This window comes from Callorhinus ursinus, unplaced genomic scaffold (assembly GCF_003265705.2).
Source record: "Callorhinus ursinus isolate GAN/ISIS: 27379988/994484 unplaced genomic scaffold, GSC_fseal_2.0 scaffold87, whole genome shotgun sequence".
In the NCBI taxonomy this organism is placed as follows: Eukaryota; Metazoa; Chordata; class Mammalia; order Carnivora; family Otariidae; genus Callorhinus; species Callorhinus ursinus.
In genome coordinates, this window is record NW_027397149.1 from 576,650 (window position 1) to 594,555 (window position 17,906).

The 17,906-nt window shown below is 48.3% G+C and overlaps 1 protein-coding gene and 1 long non-coding RNA gene across 9 annotated transcripts in view; one reads left to right on the plus strand and one right to left on the minus strand.

The window, feature by feature from the left end:
* LOC141371681 (uncharacterized) lies at positions 1–6,882 on the minus strand. 7 transcript variants are annotated; one of them, XR_012376812.1, is made up of 5 exons: positions 6,153–6,882; positions 5,962–6,044; positions 5,302–5,838; positions 3,044–3,399; positions 1–2,163 (listed from the first exon to the last, which is right to left on the minus strand). It is a non-coding gene; the product is annotated as an uncharacterized lncRNA (long non-coding RNA). The 7 variants fall into 7 exon arrangements; XR_012376808.1 differs by having other exon boundaries at positions 5,302–6,044; XR_012376810.1 differs by having other exon boundaries at positions 5,962–6,882.
* Positions 5,323–17,906, plus strand: part of ZNF629 (zinc finger protein 629) — a 25,997-nt gene continuing 13,413 nt past the window's right edge. The window contains exon 1 of one of the 2 annotated variants that reach the window (XM_073888077.1): positions 5,323–5,406. The gene's annotated coding sequence lies outside the window, so the exon portion shown is untranslated. Of the gene's footprint in view, positions 5,407–6,927; positions 7,039–17,906 lie in introns of those variants that run through there. The other variant, XM_073888076.1, reaches the window with a different exon arrangement.

Consider the following 17,906-nt stretch of genomic DNA (forward strand, 5'->3'; position numbering starts at 1 on the left):
TTCAGTAACACCAGTCAGCTGTTCCTTCTGCCTGCCATGCTCTTCCACCAGAGAGCCCGTGGAAGCAGAACCATCTTTCCTCCTTCAATTCTCACTTTCTCACTTGTGTGTAATCTGGCCAGACTTGCTCCCTTTACCTTGCTCTACAGTAGTGCCCCCATAGCCATGGTTTCACTTTCCACGGTTTCAGTTACACACGGTCAACCACAGTCTGGAAACAGAGAATTCTTCTGAAGGTCAGTAGTAGTCTACATTGCAATGCCTACTCATTCAGCTCACTTCAGCTCATCATGGAGGCACATCATCATAAGAAGAAGGGTGAGTACAGGACAATAAGATATTTTGAGAGAGAGAGAGACCACATTCACATAACGTTTATTACAGTATATTGTTATAATTGCTCCTTTTTATTATTGTTGTTGTTAATCTCTTACTACGCCTAAATTATAAATTAAATAGGAAAAAACGTAGTACATGTAAGGTTCAATACTCTCTGGGGTTTCAGGCATCCACTGGGGGTCTTGGAACATATTCACACACACACACACACACACCTACAGGTGAGAGGAACTACTGTACTTCCCCCCCCATAGCCTTGTCCCATCTTCTAGCACACTACACAATGTCTTGTCTCCCTTGTCTAAGCTACAAGAAGGCAGAAATCTGTTCTGTTCACTGAGTCCAAGAACTTAGAACAGTGTCTGTCACAGTGGCAGGTACTCAATAAATGTTAAACGTAAACTTTTTTTTTTAATGTAAACTTTAAATGCCTGTATTCCTCGCAAAACTACAACTAAGAAGTATGACTAACAATATCAGGTGATAGGACCCAGGGGTTCTCGGACTCTCACTACCTTCACCCGCACCTAGGAGGCGGGCAGCTACTTTGAATTGGAAACACTGAATTTTCAGTTCACCAAAGCCCTTTCTCTGCTCAGCTTCTGCAAAGTGTGCGTCCCGGGCTCCCCTTGTCCAACCTGGGCGTGATTCCTCTTCTCCCAGCGCCAGGGTCATTCATCCAGCCAACCAATCAAAATCTCCGTCCTTTTGCCCCTTAAAAGGACTTCGCTTTCCGAAAGATTGTGCCAAGAGGGGCGGGACGTAGCAACTTTAGCAGGTGGGCAGGACGCCCGGGCGGTTGCCTACATCACCGCGGAGCCTCACCCCTCGGAGAAGAGAAAATGGGCGGGGTGTGGAAGCGGGCTTCCCGCCCCTATCACGGCGCCGCTTGGGATTGGCTCGCCACTATCGGGCCACGCCCCCAAGGGGGCTCTCGCCACTCCCCTAGCGGTTAGCTGCCGGGGGCCAGATTCCGAGGCTCCCGCCTGGCGAGGAAACCTCAGAGGTCGGGACACAGGCGCCTTTCCCCGAGTAATCGCCCCAGGCCGGCGCGGGGAGATGTGCTTCAGCACCCGGGACCCTGCGATCACAGGTTCCCCGGTTATTCATTCAGGCTGCGGTCCAGCCCGTACCGTCTGGATCCAGGGCCAGGAAATGGCGAGAAACCTCGGCCCAGGGCCGGCATCTCGCCTAAACCGCTATTGAAAGAGGGATTGGATTCAGTAGATGATCTCCAAGGAGCCAACCCCGTCGGACAGATCCTTTTCTTCACCGAAGTCCCCGGGCTTCTGTGGGCTTTGGCTTCCGCAAGTGTAAATGAATAGGCATTGGGAAACCCAGAACTGGCCCCAGCTCTGGCACTCACTTGCTGGGTGACCTTGAACAAGTCACATCCTATTTGTAGGCTTGTTCCCTCATTTCGCTGTGAAGGGGATCGGACTCGATGTCCTCTAAGGTCCCTTTTCGTTCTTCCTAGTTACGAAGCAGCCTTGATAACACGTGTGAAGTTTCTTTGTAAATGTTCACCGTGTAGGGGCACCTGGGTGGCTCGGTCGTTAAGCGTCTGCCTTCGGCTCAGGTCATGATCCCAGGGTCCTGGGATCGAGCCCCGCATCGGGCTCCCTGCTTCTCCCTCTCCCACTCTCCCTGCTTGTGTTCCTGCTCTTGCTACCTCTCTCTCTGTCAGATAAATAAATAAAATATTTTTTAAAAATGTTCACCGTGTATACATATTGTCAGCGATTCACATTGCTCTCTGCTCATCCTCCTTCACTTTCTGTGCCCAGAAGTTCCAGGAATGAAGGGAAAAGTCTTGAATGGCACCTAAAAATAAAATAGGGACTGTTAACAGATACTGAAGGAGTGAAAGCCTGCAGCTCAGGAGATGATGCTGGAGAGGAAAATGGAATAATCCTTTATACTTTAACCCCTTCACTTTACAGAAGAGAAAACGATGAGAGTAGCTAAGTCGGGCTGCTAACAGGAAGAACGCAGGTTGTCTGGCTTGACTGCATCATCAGTCCCTTTACACATAGTGCTGGCAAACAGAAGGCATAGCCATGTAAAAGCAGGTAAAGAAATTGTCCACAGAAATAAAAGCAATTTAGTTTGTAACTTTAACTTAATTCTTTTCAATTTAATTAGAAACTTCCCACTTTCATTTACTTAAGATTTGAATCCTGCCTACATCTGGGGTGACCTACAAAGCAGAAACAGACCAGTAAAAAATAAAACAGAAACAAGTCATTTCCCTCTTCTGCTTTTCCTTTTTGTCACCCTTATGTCCCCAGAAGAGCTTCTCAACTTCTGATGTTCCCAAACCCCCCTCTGTAGTATTCTTCAGTGATCATCCACCTACCTTCCAAAAAAAAAAAAAAAAAAAAAAGCCAACTAAAGCCAAAACCCAAGTGTGACATTTATATGAAATGTCCAGACAAGGCAAGTCTTACAGAGACAGAAAGTACATTAGTGGTTGCCCGAAATACGTATGTGTGCGTGTGTGTGTGGAGATTGAGAGGAAACAAGAAGTGACTCCTAATAGATATGAAATTTATTCCAGGAATGATGAAAATGTCATAAAATTATGGTGATGGTTACACAACTCTGTGAATAGACTAAAAAAATCCCTGGATTGTGCATCGCACTATAAGTAAGTGTATAGTATGTGAATTCTATCTCAACGAAGCTGCAACGAGAGACCTACCAGAAAGCAGTAACAGGGGCGCCTGGCTGGCTCAGTCGGTGGAGTGTGTCACTCTTAATCCTGGGGTTGTGAGTTCAAGCCCCGCATTGGAAGGAGAGATGACTTAAAAAATCTTTTAAAAAGGCATCGGCGGAGGGGGGATACACATGGCAGAATAGAGGTGAGTCTCACGCGATACTGAAGAAGTGAGATACTGTCTAAGAGAAAATCAGAAAGAAAGGGAATGTTGAGGAGGAAAAGAAATCAACGCTGATCTTTTGTGATTTTTTTCCCCTTTCTGGGCTACTTCAGAGATGGCAGACAGTGTGTGAGTAGCTTTCCTCCCGGTCTGGGCTGTCTTCTTCCTGGAGGAGTTCCTGGAGGAAGAAACACGTGGTGGGTTGTTCACATCTTAGAGAAGTCTCCCCTGGCCTCCCCATCCAAGATTTCAACACCTTCCCTGTCCTGAGCGCTTCCTCCACTTGGTTTTTTCCTTCTTATTACTTGTCTGTCTTCCTTAGAATTTAACCTCCGTAAGGACAGGGATTTGGGGGTTTGGGTTTTAATTTTTAGCGGTTTTGTTCACAAGTGTATCTACAGTGTCTAGAAGAGCCCAGAGTAAGCCCTCAATATTTACTGAGTGAGTAAATAAATGAATGAACGAACTACAACATGGGGGGAAAATCTTAAAAGAGTATGTTGTAAGTCTGACAGATTCATAGCTGAGGCAAGGGACAGAAAAAGCCTTTTTTTTCCCCCTCATTTGGACCCATCTTAAAGTGTGGACATGTGCGCGCGCGCACACACACACACACCCCTCTAGAGTTCAAGGAGAGAGGTCCAGAATGACATCTGAGTGGTGAGGGACTAGCATGATGAACTCATAACTCATAAGTTAACAGGTTTTTTTTTAACTGGATCATCGATATAGAGACAGCAGAGAGGATGAAAGCCATTCACCTTTTTTTCTAATATTTTATTTTTTAAAGTAATCTCTACACCCAATGTGGGGCTCAAACCCACAACCCCAAGATCAGGAGTCGCATGCTCCTCCAACTCAGGCAGCCAGGCGCCACTGCAGTCACCTTTCTGACTACCAGCACTGGTTTCTGATCCAACTCCAGCTCTCAGAATCAGTTTAACGTCTGCAAAATTACGTAACATTCTAAATCTTCACTTCCTTCTTTCTGCACAATAGGATAATACCTTCCTAGTTGTAAGAATTTGGTGACATAAAATATGAAAGCAGCTGTCAGTCCCTGGCAAGCAGTAGGTGTTTGATTAATTATTGCTTTCTCTCTCTGCCTTTTTTTTTTTTTTTTGAAACTACTTTTGTCTCCTGTGAATACGGGGCTTGTTCCTCAAGAGTTTAAAGCTACATTGTCAGTTTGATTTTTTTTTTTTAATCTGGGTTTCGCTTTGGACTTTAAGAGTTTTGAAGATATATATTAATTCTAAAAGCGTAATTTTTAATTTTTTTCCTTTTTTTAAAGATTTTATTTATTTATTTGAGAGAGAGGATGAGATAGAGAGAGCACGAGAGGGAAGAGGGTCAGAGGGAGAAGCAGACTCCCTGCTGAGCAGGGAGCCCGATGCGGGACTCGATGTGGGACTCGATGTAGAACTCGATCCCGGGACTCCAGGATCATGACCTGAGCCGAAGGCAGTTGCTTAACCAACTGAGCCACCCAGACGCCCGTAATTTTTGATTCTTTAGGTAGGGAGTTAAAGAAGGATGTGAGAGAAAGTTAGTGAATGGGGAGTTGGGTTTGGCATTCGCTTCAGCTCTCTACTACTTGGCACATTACCCAGAACCCTAAGAAGCGGAAATCAGAGTCCCTGGGCCCTGCCCCAAATCCCTCTTTAGCCTGAGTTTTGTTTTTGTTTTGCTTTTAAAAAATTGAATTAAAGCACACATAATATAACATTTGCCACCTGAGTATTGTCCAGTGTAAAGTTCGGTGGTATTAAATACAGCCTCGGATGTTTGGAAGGAGTACGGAGCCAAGCGTGGAAGACTGGACTCAGCCCACATGGACTTGGACTCCTGGCTCAGCCCATTACTAAGTGGTCTTAGGCAAGTAGCTCAGCCTTAGGGCCTCAGCCTCGCCATCCGCAAAGGGGAGATACTCACAGTATTGACTCCACAGCTGGAAGGAGGCCACGGGGATGAAGCCCTTGGCAGTGCTTGGCTCAGAGAGTGCCTCAGTACATGTGAACCATTGTTGTTATTTTAGAGCTTGGAATTCAGAATCAGAATCAGATTGGGTTTCACTCACAAGGGCACATGGATACAGCTGGGTCCTAGACGCGGCTTCAGCTGAGTCCCGAGCAGAGCCTCCAGGTTGAGGGGTCTGTGAAGTGCTCCTCACTGTCAGGACTGAGTAAGGCCTCTGTTCTCTGTTCTCTCGGGGCTGCCTCTCCATTCCTCTGCATCACTCAGGGTTGAGGGGGGAGCAGGGGTGCCGCCTCCAACCGCAGGACTGGACTGAAACTCGGCATCTATTGCCTGTCTGGGGCACCTCCTTACGGAACGTATGTCCTCAGATCCTATGTGCCAGGCAGTGTGCTGGTCACCAGGGCAGTGCCAAGATGGATCTGATCCGGACCCCTCCCTCCGAGATCTTACAACAGAACTAGGGGGATAAGATGGGCATGACTATGCCACTTACCCAGTTATTAAGTATTTATCGATCACCTGCCATGTGTATGGTATAAGATATTGATTGAGTGAGAGTCACAGAAATCCACAGGAGGGAGAAATGATGGTAGTTTGGTCATAACACAGCTAACCCACAGCCTGGCGTCCAGAAATGCTGATGAGATGGATGCAGGAATGGATGGAGGGATGGATGGAGTTGGTTAGATGGCTGGTTGTTAGGGAAATTTTACATGGTAGGAGACCTAGCCAAGGACCTTGTGGAATGGAGGTAACTCACTGGAGAAGATGGTGCAAAGATACAGTCCTCAGGTTCATTTGAGAGTCTGTGAGGCCATTAATCTCTGAGGGTTCCTTTAGGGCCTGAGTGGAAAATTCAAATGGCTATGGGGTCCAGGAAAGAACAGGACGTTCACGGAGGCTGGGTGCTTAGTCGCTGGTGTCTTTACACCTGAATGCCTCTTGGCTTACCTTCCATTTGTGCACTTTGATAGAGACACAGGAACCAAAACCTGCTTCTCTTACAGGAAAAACATCAGCACAAGCATGGCAGCTGATCCTCAGGCTCAGAGACAGGGAGGACTCGGGAGTGGAGGGTGAAGCAGGGGGTGCAGTCCTCCTAAGGAGGGCACCCACTTCTCAGTTTGAACCAGTTGCTTAGTGTAAACATGAGCGAACTGTTTCCAGCTCTTCTGATGCATCAAAAGCTAGAAATGTGGTTGTTACTCTTTTTTTTTAAGATTTTATTTGGCAGAGACACAGCGAGAGAGGGAACACCAGCAGGGGGAGTGGGAGAGGGAGGAGCAGGCTTCCCGCTGAGCAGGGAGCCCGATGTGGGGCTGGATCCCAGGACCCTGGGATCACGACCTGAGCCGAAGGCAGATGCCTAATGAATAAGCCACCCAGGCGCCCCTGGTTGTTACTGTTTTAAAAATGAAATCTCCCAATTCTAAAGTAAATTATCAACTCGAATTTTTGAAAGAAATTGCCCGCCAGTTGAAAGACACGTTGGAACTGTAGCTACCAGTCTGTAACTTCTACTCAGGTCACTGAGACAGAGATCAAGGTAGGGAGATGGGCAGAAGCTAAATTTTAAGGGGGCTTGAATGCCGTGCTCAAGAGTTTTGACTTGAGCTCACAGCTTCAATTTGGCGCTAAAAAGGTTCTCTGAAGAAGGGTGTGGCTTGACGCAAAAGTTTGGGGACCGGTGGGGTGTAGAGTGGCACATGAAATAGCGAGGAAGCAGTCAGGGTTGAAGGTTACTGCAGTAAGACAGGTTTGTGACAATGCGACTGAAAGACGGTGGCAGTGGGACCGGAAAGACGGAGCGGACAAGAAAAAGATGAAGGCCAAAAGGGTACGGAGAGGATGCGGGGAGCGGCGGGGAGCGGCGGGAGAAAAGATAAGCGCGGTTCCATCAGGCCCCGCGTCTCCCGCCCGAAAGGGAAGAAAGGGTAGGGCCGGCCAGGTCGGGTGGAGGGCTGCCGAGCTCACGGACGCCGGCCCGACGATCCGGCCGTCGCCCGCATCCCAACCGGCCAGGAGCGCCAGGGCCCAGCCAGCGCCGCGCAGTCCAGCGCCGCTCCCGGCCGGCGGGGCGTCGGGGACCGGCCCGTTTACAAAGCAGGCGTCCTAAGCGAGTCGCCCATAAAACCGGGATGATGCCACCGGCTTCTCGGGGCGGCCGTGGGGACCGGGGGAGGCGGGCGCGCCGGCACCTGGGAGCGGGCGCTTTCTGAGCCGGGGCTCTGGAAGGCTCGAGGTCCCTCGGGGGAGCAAGCTGCCCGGCCTCCCGCGAGCACCGCCCGCCGGGCCTGCGGGGAGAGGCCAGGAGCCGCCCCCCCCCCCCCCGCCCGCCGGCCCCCGGCGATCACGTTCAGAGACACCTCTCCCCGCACGGCCCGGGGCGCCCCTGCCCCGCGCGCGGCGCTCGCTCTCTGGAACTCGGGGCGCAGGTGCGCTGGGGCCCCGCCCTCTGCGCCCCGAGGCCGCCGCCGAGCCCCGCGCGCCCCGAGCCGGCCGGCGGGACGCCCGGAGTCCGGCCGCGGCCGGAAGTGCGCCTTCCTCCCTCCGCCCGCAGGGCCTCTCTAGCAGCCGCGGGCGCCGGCGTCTCAGTGGGAATAACCCCTTCGGCCCCAGCGGGCCCGAGCCGCCGCTGGCGGGCGGGGCGGGGGGGCTTCGTCCGCTTTTCCCCGCCGAGGGCTGACTTGTCTTGTGTTCTCCCCGGGCGACGGTTCGGTGACCCTCGTGTCCGGATCAGGAGGACAGCGCCCAACTCGCTGGGTTCGTGTGCCCGCTCGGCTAAGGTGCTGAGCCGTCTCGGGCGGGTTATTGAACCTCTCTGAGCCTCGGCTTTCCGATCTATAAAATCACCGTATCTACCTCAAAGGCTTGCGTAAGGATTCAGTGAACATGTAAAGGGTTTAGAAGAGGGCCTGTCGCCCAATAAGTGCTCAGTAAATGCTAGTCGTCATTGTTAGGATTTTTACTGCTTCCTTTGGAAAAAGGACAGGTGTTAGAGGGTCAGTTGTGTGACACGAGAATGAAAAACGTGATAGACATGATGGTAAGAGCGGCTATTTCCTGAGGGCCTTCTTTGAGCTAGGTTCCTGACACAGCCTTAGGGCCATTCTGGGAAGGCAGTATTATTTATTATTCCCATTTTTATAGTTGGAGTTAGGAACTGAAGGGATGTCAGCGTGGGATTTGAACTCAAGGCCCTCTGACCCCAGGGCACGTGCCTTTTCTTCTGCTCCACACTGCAGCACTGATTTTATTTTATTTTTAAAGATTTTATTTATTTGAGAGAGAGCGTGCATGTGCACAAGTGCCGGGGAGCAGCAGAGGGAGAGGGAGAAGCAGACTCCCCACTGAGCAGGGAGCCCAATGCGGGGCTCCATCCCAGGACCCTGGGATCGTGACCTGAGCTGAAGGCAGACACTTAACCGACTGAGCCACCCAGGCGCCCTGCAGCACTGATTTTAGAAACCTTTTCTGGGAATTCTGAACTGGAGCATCAAAACCAAGAGGGCTGTCAGACATGGATGTCCCATTAGTCCTGTGCAAAGCTACCCAATTCCTACACCAGGCTAACACTCAATAATGAACAACGCTGCCCCAGCATGGACGCTATCCTTGCTTAAAGACAAGCATCCTGTGACCTTCAAAAGAAGCAAGTTGCAGACAACCAAAGAGAGAAAGGCACTGAGTAAATATATATATATATATTTGACAGAGAGAGAGACACAGCGCGAGAGGGAACACAAGCAGGGGGAGTGGGAGAGGGAGAAGCAGGCCTCCCCACGGAGCAGGGAGCCCGATGTGGGGCTCTATCCCAGGACCCTGGGATCATGACCTGAGCCGAAGGCAGACGCTTAACGACTGAGCCACCCAGGCGCCCCATGAATAAATATGTATTTTAAAGTTTATTTTTTAGCAATCTCTACACCCAACTTGGGGTTGGAACTTAACCACCCTGAGATCAAGAGTCAAATGTTCTTCCAACTGAGCCAGCCAGGCGCCCCTATTTTTTTTTAAAGATTTATTTATTTTAGGGGGAGAGAGAGCGCAGGGGTGGGGGCAGAGGAAGAGCGCTTGCCCGCGCAAGAGAGAGAGAGAAAGAGAGTCTCAAGCAGACTCCATGCTGAGCAGGGAGCTCCACGTGGGGCTTGATCTCACAACCCTGAGATCATGACCGGAGCAGAAACTAAGAATCAAAAGCTTAACCGACTGAGCTGGCCAGGCGCCCCCAGGCACCCCTATTTAAATAAAGCCATGTTTTCATGTGCAAAACCCATCACCAGTCCCACCTTTGACACAACCTGTGGAAACCTGGGGGACCGGTCCGGCCAGCCATTTCTCCCTGCCTCCACTCTCAGGGTCCCTCTGGCCAGTTTCCCCTGGGCTCCAGCGTTTAGTACTAAACGCCCTTCCTTAGAGTTCGTGGAGCCTGGAGGATACGGTCAGGCTGTCCTTGCCTTTCACTCCCTAGGGATTTAGCAACTGGACAATCATACAGGAAAGCAGCCAGGGAGAGGGCAGGCCCGGGACCTGTGAGGGAAAGGGGTGGGCAGCCACGGGAGACAAGGAACCAGAGACTTTCTCACCTCCCCGCCCTTGGCCACACTGCTCCCTCTACCTGGTTTAAGTTTCGGGAGGGCAGGACCTTGTCCATCTTGTCTTCTGCACCCTAATGCCAAGAGAGTGTGGGGCTTTCCCGGGTCACTCCACAAGTTAGTGGTTCGGTCAGAAAAGGGCACTGGGCGTCTCACGTCATGTACCCAAGGGCGGGATGTGTGCGGCGTTCCCCGGTCTAATGACCATACACGCTTTCTCCAGCAAGGAAGATCATGCCCTTACAACACAGGGTGGAGGTTGTCTAATAAAACTTCTTTTACATTTTTCTCTTTCACTTCCTTTTATTTATTTTTTATTTTTTTAAAGATTTTATTTATTTATTCATGAGAGACAGAGGGAGAGAGAGAGAGAGAGAGAGAGAGAGAGAGAGAAGCAGAGGGAGAAGCAGGCTCCCAAGGAGCAGGGAGCCCGATGAGGGACTGGATCCCAGGACCCCGGGATCATGACCTGAGCCGAAGGCAGACACTCAACCTCTGAGCCACCCAGGCGCCCTTTCACTTCCTTTTATATTTGGGGGGAAAAATTCATACGGTATAAAAAGACAAAAAAGGAAAAGCAGGCTGCCCTCCTGTCTCTGCCTGGCCCCAGCCCCTGTCACTATGTCCTGAGCACTGTGACGGATTTCTTGTGTCTTTCTAAAGGTAGTCTATGCATGTGCAAGTGTCTCCTTCTAGGAAAACACAAATATGATAATGCACTGTAGTCACTTGCTTTTCCCCTTGCTTCTTTCATATAACAGCATATTTTGGAGAATGTCTCACGTCAGTCTGTACATATCTGCTTCCTTTTTTTTTTCACAGCTGCTGAGTATTCTCTTATATGGATATGCCATAATTTATTTCATCGACTTCCTTGTTAGTGGACTCGTAGGTGATGTTCAGTCTTTTGCTATAGAAGGAATATTTGGCTGAAGAGCATTGTGCCCATGTGCCACCAAGCCTGTAGGATCTAGAAGTGGAGTTGTTGGGTCAAAGGGTGTGTACATTTTGAATTTGGATCAGTGTTGCCAAATTTTCCTTCCCCCCAAAAGGCAGTGCAGATGTATGCTCTTACTAATGATATTGGAGAGTGCCTGATTCTCCACATAGTCTATAAGCAAACTGTATTTGCAAACCTCTTAGCTTAAAGATAATATTTCATGGTTTTTATTTGCATATGAGATTTCTTTTATAACAAACACTGGTAAGAAGAAATGGAAACCTGACATTGAAGGTATAAAAATTTGAAAAAACATCGTGCTACTTTGAATTAATTCTCACCTCCTCATCTGACTTGGAGAAGTAAAATGAGAAAAATTGCCAACGAGCAGTGCTCCAAGCCACCTAACTCATTGGAGAAGAGATACAAAATCTGGAGACAGACGAACGAAGTCCCAGTTTTCAAAACAAGGGAAAGATATTAATAACACAAACCAAAGGCCAGAAAACTTGATGCTTAACTCAACTGGAATCCTAAATCAAACCATTGAACAGATGATTTTCAAGATGGCTTGGTGCAGGGAAGAATAAGAGTCCCGAGTCCTACAGGACGGCATTAAATCTCAGTTCTTACTAGCAGGGTGCCCTTGGGCAAGTACTTCATATATCTCTGAACTATTTTGTCAGCATAAAACAGGGGCAGCAACAGCCACCTGCCAGAGTTATGGGAAAACTATAAATTAACTCATGTCAAATGCTTGGCACAAAAGATGTTAGTTAAAACGGAAGGAAGAAGGTCAAATCCAAGCCCTCTGGGGTTACAGGTCCTAGACCACTGAGAAAAAGGAAGAAGGTGACCTGGAGACAGAACAGCTGGAAGCAGGCACAGCTTGATTGCCCCTGTATATCTTTTTTTTTTTTTTTAAGATTTTATTTATTTAAGAGAGAGAGAGAGAGGCATGAGTGGGGCGGGGGAATCGGTGGGAGGGAGGAGGCTGACATGGGGCTCGATTCCAGGACCCTGGGATCATGACCTGAGCCAAAGGTAGACACTTAACCAACTGAGCCACCCAGGCGCAGCCTTGATTGCCCTTGTAAAAGGCGGCCTTGCTCCAAACGGAGTGGTCAGATCTCAAGGGTGAAAAACCAAACAACAAAAGCTCCTATATTAATCCCCCTTACAATGTTGAAACAAAGCAGTCTTCTTGCTAGTTGTGTATTTCCATTCTTTGTGAAGGGCTCCTGGAGATACTGTGTATCTACCAACCCCCAGAGCCGAAAGATACATGTTGTAGCTAAGCCCCTTATTGGGATTGCTTAAGGCTGGGATGTGTGATTTGTAACAGCAGCTTTAAAAGCGGACTGGCTGAGCTTAGGAATTTAGCACAGCCATGATCCATCTCCCACCGCACTGGGGCTTTGCGTGCCCATCTGTCTGTGTTGGACTGGATTCAGAATTAGGGGATGGGGTTGAAGACATGGTCCTGTGCATCACGAAATGTCATTTTGATGAGGACTCCCAGAACTTTCTCCCGGGCCTCCCATGAATTACGTAACCAACATTTGCTTGGGCCTCTAGAAAGCTCTGCAAATGTGTGCCTCGCTTTCAGCCGTGGTATCCACAGACCTTTACACCATATGTTTTGTGTACCGACCCTGGATTCATGTTATCATTTTCCCCTTTGTTTTCCCTTTGCCTTTTCTGTTTTTGGGAGTTTTTGTTTTTGTTTTGTCTTGTTAATGACACTTTACGACCGCGGCTATTATCAGTGATAGTGGCCAGTGCTGAGCAGCTGCGGGTCTTACTAGATGCCAGGCACCTGTTGTAGGATATGTGGCTCTGTAAAGGCCTACGGTCCTTTTTGAAACTAGGCAAGGCATAAATAAAGAAACAAACAAGCCCAACTGCCAGACTCACTCATCTCCTTTATGGTACCCACTTAAAGGTGTCTTTTTAATATCTGATTTAATATCTTTTAAATATCTATAATATCGTATATACTAGAGAAAGGCTGCACATCTTTGACTGCATAGTTCTCTTTACAGACCTGTATTTGAAAACGAACAAGTGTACAAAGCAAAACCGAACCTCTTAGCAAACAGAAACCATTAGTCAAGGGGCTCAGTCAGTTAAGTGACTGCCTTCGGCTCAGGTCATGATCCCGGAGTCCCGGGATCGAGCCCCACATCGGGCTCCCTGCTCGGCAGGGAGTCTGCTTCTCCTTCTGCCTCTGCTGATCCCCCTGCTCATACTCAGTCTCTCTCTTTCTCTCTCAAATAAATGAAATCCTTATTAAAAAAAAAAAAGAAGAAGAAGAAGAAGCCATTAGTCAAGGGATGATAACCTTACAAGAGTCAAACCCTAAGAGTCTGGTAAAGAAAGCAATGATCCTTAGAGGGCCCAGAATACTCTCGAATCCTTTACAGGGAGAAAACAAGAACAGGAAGTAACTAGTCGGTCAGGGGCTCACTAATGCTGGGCTCTGGTCTGAGCGGTCAGGCCACGATGCCTTTAATCCGCACATCCACCCTATGAAGTAGGAATTATTTTCTATGGTTCTAAGGTTACTTACTAGGTTCACAGACCAAGGACATTTTCTAGATTTCATTTAGTTGGATTTCAGCAAGGCATGTAATCAAATCTCTCCTCACATCCTTTAGACAAGACAGAGACTGAATTTCCTGCACTTGGAGTCACAACTAATTACAAGGTTATCCATCACTAAAGCCAGGGAAAAGCTCCTAGATTTGACCCAGTATTTCTATTTCTGGGACTGTCTTTTAAAAACAGTCAAGGGTGCCTGGGTGGCTCAGTTGGTTAAGCGACTGCCTTCGGCTCAGGTCATGATCCTGGAGTCCCGGGATCGAGTCCCACATCGGGCTCCCTGCTCAGCAGGGAGTCTGCTTCTACCTCTGACCCTCTTCCCTCTCGTGCTCTCTATCTCTCATTCTCTCTCTCTCAAATAAATAAAATCTAAAAAAAAAAAGAAAACAGTCAAAATATCAGAGATATATACTCTGAGGTGTTCACCGGTTTTATTTATAAGAACAAAAACGGGAGACAGTGTAAATATTCAACAACAGGGAAATGGCTCAGCAAAATATGGTGTATGTAGAAAGAATTCTGTAGACAGCCATTAAAATTATGGCTGTGAAGACAATGAAGCACCAAAAACGTATAACTAAGTTAAAAAAAAAAAAAAGCTTAGAAAAAAAATACAGGAAGGAAATACAACGAAAGGCATAAATAGTTGAACTAGGAGTAGATGAAAAATGTGTAATTTCATTTTTTAATATTTTCGTTAGTATGGGTATATCATTTTTCTAGTGTAAAAAAAAATGTATTTAAGCCAAAGATGAAAGCTGAAGCTAACTAGGGGGAAAAAAACCAACGGTCAGTGTGGGCACAAACCTCATTCCGTCTTCACCCTCTGGAGGCGTTGTTTCCCTATTTTACAGATGAGGAAACAGAGATGCAGAGAAGGTCCAGGAATTAGAACAAGGTCTCACAGCTGAATGTGATAGAAACAAGAACTGAGGGCGCCTGGGTGGCTCAGTTGGTTAAGCGACTGCCTTCGGCTCAGGTCATGATCCTGGAGTCCCGGGATCGAGTGCCACATCGGGCTCCCTGCTCAGTAAGGGAGCCTGCTTCTCCCTCTGACCCCCCCCCCATGTGCTCTCTCTCATTCTCTCTCTCTCAAATAAATAAATAAATCTTAAAAAAAAAAAAAAGAAAAGAAACAAGAATTGAAACAAAGTCTGACTGGCGGCTTTCCAGGTGTCTCACAACAGAGGAGGGCTGCCAGTCTGTGGAGCCTTCGGGTGATTTACGGGAAGGTGCCCGCCCCCACCCCCACCCCCAGACAGACAAATTGCAGAAAGATCCCTTCTCTGGGCAGGTCACGTGGCCTTTGGCTAGTGGATTAAGCCTGGGTTGAAATGCCATCATTTCTGTCCCTTGTAGCCCAGCACCTTTGCATATGATGTAACCTGCACCAGCGCCCACACGGCAGGCAAGGTGGCGCCCAGGTGATGTCAGGGTCTCCGCCAGTGTGCTGAGACCTCACCAGGAGAAGGGTGGTCCTTCCTGTTCTCCTTCCCAGGAGAACCCTTTGAGTCCACCCAGGGGAGAGTCTCTGGTTGGTGCGAGGCCTTAATCACCTCTAAACGCCCGCTGTGTCTGTCACTCCTCACATACACACAAAATGAGCCCCTTAGACCCAGAGCCTTGTCCTGATTGTGCAATAATGTATCAGTGGCATTTATTAACATAATTTAATATTAGTTGAATTTTTAAAAGATGTTATTTATTTGAGAGACAGATTGAGCACAAGCGGGGGCGGGGAGGGGCAGAGGGAGAAGCAGACTCCCCCCTGAGCAAGGACTCCGAGGAGGGGGCTTGATCCCAGGCCCCTCTGGGATCATGACCTGAGCTGAAGGCAGACGCTAAACCCATTGAGCCACCCAGGCGCCTCTGATTGAAGTTTTTATTGTAAAATTCACATAGCATTAATAATTTCAACCATTTTGAAGTATATAATTCAGTGCCATCTAGTACATTTACAATGATGTGCAGCCATCACCCCTATCTAGTTCCAGAACACTCTCATCACCACAGTGGAAGTCTTGTACCCGTTAAGACGTCACTCCCCATTCCTCCCTCTCCTCAGCCCCTAGCAACCATTCATCTGCTTTGTGTCTCTCTGGATTCACCTGTTCTGGATACTTCATATAAACAAAATCGTAAAATATGCAGCCCTGCATATCTAGTTCCTTGCACTTAACAATGTTTCCAAGGTTCAGGGCGCCTGGGTGGCTCAGTCGGTTAAGCTTCTGCCTTTGGCTCAGGTCATGATCTCAGGGTCTCCCACCAGCAGTGTATGAAGGTTGCAATTTCTCCACATTCTCACCAACACTGGTTACTCTCAGGGTTTTAGAAAGTATTATTATTAGAACTGTCCCTGTGGGTGCAAAGTGGGATCTCACTGGGGTTTTGATTTGCATATCCCTCATGGCCAATGATGTTGAGCATCTTTTCAGGTGTTTGTTGGCCATCTCTAGATCTTCTCTGGAGAACTGTCCAAGTCCTTTGCCCATTTTTTAACTGGGTTGTTTGTGTTTTTTGTTGAGTTGTTACAGTTCCTTTTTTTTAAAGGGGGGAGGGGCAGAGGGAGAGGGAAAGAGAATCTTTTTTTTTTTTAAGATTTTATTTATTTGATAGAGAGAGACACAGCGGGAGGCGGAACACAAGCAGGGGGATCGGGAGAGGGAGAAGCAGGCTTCCCGCGGAGCAGGGAGCCCGATGTGGGGCTCGATCCCAGGACCCTGAGATCATGACCTGAGCCGAAGGCAGATGCTTAACGACCGAGCCACCCAGGTGCCTTAAGCAGGATCCACGCTGAGTGGGGAGCCCGACTTGGGGCTTCATCTCACAACCCTGAGATCATGACCTGGGCCGAAATAAAAAATCGGACCCTTAGCCGACTGAACCACCCAGGCGCCCCTACAGTTTTTTACATATGCTGGGTACTAACTAGTGCCTTATCAGATACATGGTTTGCTAAAGTTTCTTCTCCCGTTCTGTGGTTGTCTTCACTTTCTTGACGGTTTCCTTTGATGTACAAAATTTTTTTAATTTGATGAAGTCCAATTTACCTATTTTTTTCTTCTGTTGCTTGTATTTTTGGTATCATATCTAAGAAACCATTGGCAAATCCAAGGTCATGAAGATTTACCCCTAAGTTTTCTTCTAAAAGTTTTATAGTGTTAGGTCTTTGAACCATTTAGAGTTACTTTTGCCTTGTATTTATTTTTACACTTATAATTAGCAATTTTCTTATTTTTTATTTTTTAAAGATTTATTTATTTTGAGAGAGTGAGAATGAGAGAGCACATGAGAGGGAAGAGGGTCAGAGGGAGAAGCAGACTCCCCGCTGAGCGGGGAGCCCGATGCGGAACTCGATCCCGGGACTCCAGGATCATGACCTGAGCCGAAGGCAGTCGCTTAACCGACTGAGCCACCCAGGCACCCAGCAATTTTCTTATTTTTTAAGTCTTATTTGTTTAAGTAATCTCTACACCCAACGTGGGGCTCAAATTCACGACCCTGAGATCAAGAATTGGATGCTCTTCCGACTGAGCTAGCCCGGCAGCCCCGTAACAAGCAATTTTTAATTTATCACACTGACATTGAGTTTCCTTCTCAGATATGTTTCTTTCCGTGAAGAAAAGTGCACTGAAGAAAAATATCAGCACTATAGAGGGTACCCAAATGTGGCCAAGATGGCAAGTAAAACATAGAAATCCCTGCAGTCCGAGTGTGGCAAAAGGGGAGGGCGTTTCTCTAGGAGACAACGTCCTCTGGGAAGGGAGGGGTGGGATGTAGCGGGATTCTGAAGGGTTTCTGACCTGCCGTCCGCAAATCCAAGGTCCACAGATCCCAGGTTCTCACAGTTACTCTGTGACCTGAACGTGTCACCTGTCCGAAGTCCTGTTCCCTTAGGAGTAACGCATGAGGATAACTGCCTTGTGTCACGAGACACAAATGCCTTCATGTGAATGAAGGGGTATGTTATAAGACACTCAGCGGGCCTAGACTTAAGTTGGCTGGCGTTTGAACAGGACCCTGAAGGCCGACAAGATTTGCCTGTGTGGAGAGGAGACCGGGAAGCAGTCTAGAGGGAGGCACAGGGAGCCACGCTTGGTGAAAAGCCTGAGGAACAGGGCAGTTCGTGTTGGCGGAGGGTGGGGCTGGAGCCTGTGGCCTGCATGACAGTGGGGATTACCTCAGGGGACACTGAGTGAGAAGCCAAAAGGCTGGTTTCAGACAGGACCTGGTGCTCTGTCTGGCGTATACACTTCTCCAGCCACAAGTCCTTGGGGTCCTTGGGGTGTGGCAACGGTGCAAATCAGGCTTCGAGTGTCTGGGAGCTTACCGGTTTTGTTTTTTTTTTAAGGATTGTAACCGTGTGTGACAATATAATCCTCTCTTCCATCTGTCTTCAATCTCCTTTCCCATGCTTAGGCCGCCGCAGAGCACCTGTTCCAGGGGAAATGGGGACCTCTCTCGGAGGTTACTCCACGGGTCACATGTGGGTAGGAAATCAGTTGAATATGATTTAATGTGACTTGGATCAGGACAAACCTGAAAAGGAAATCAACGTGCTGTTGA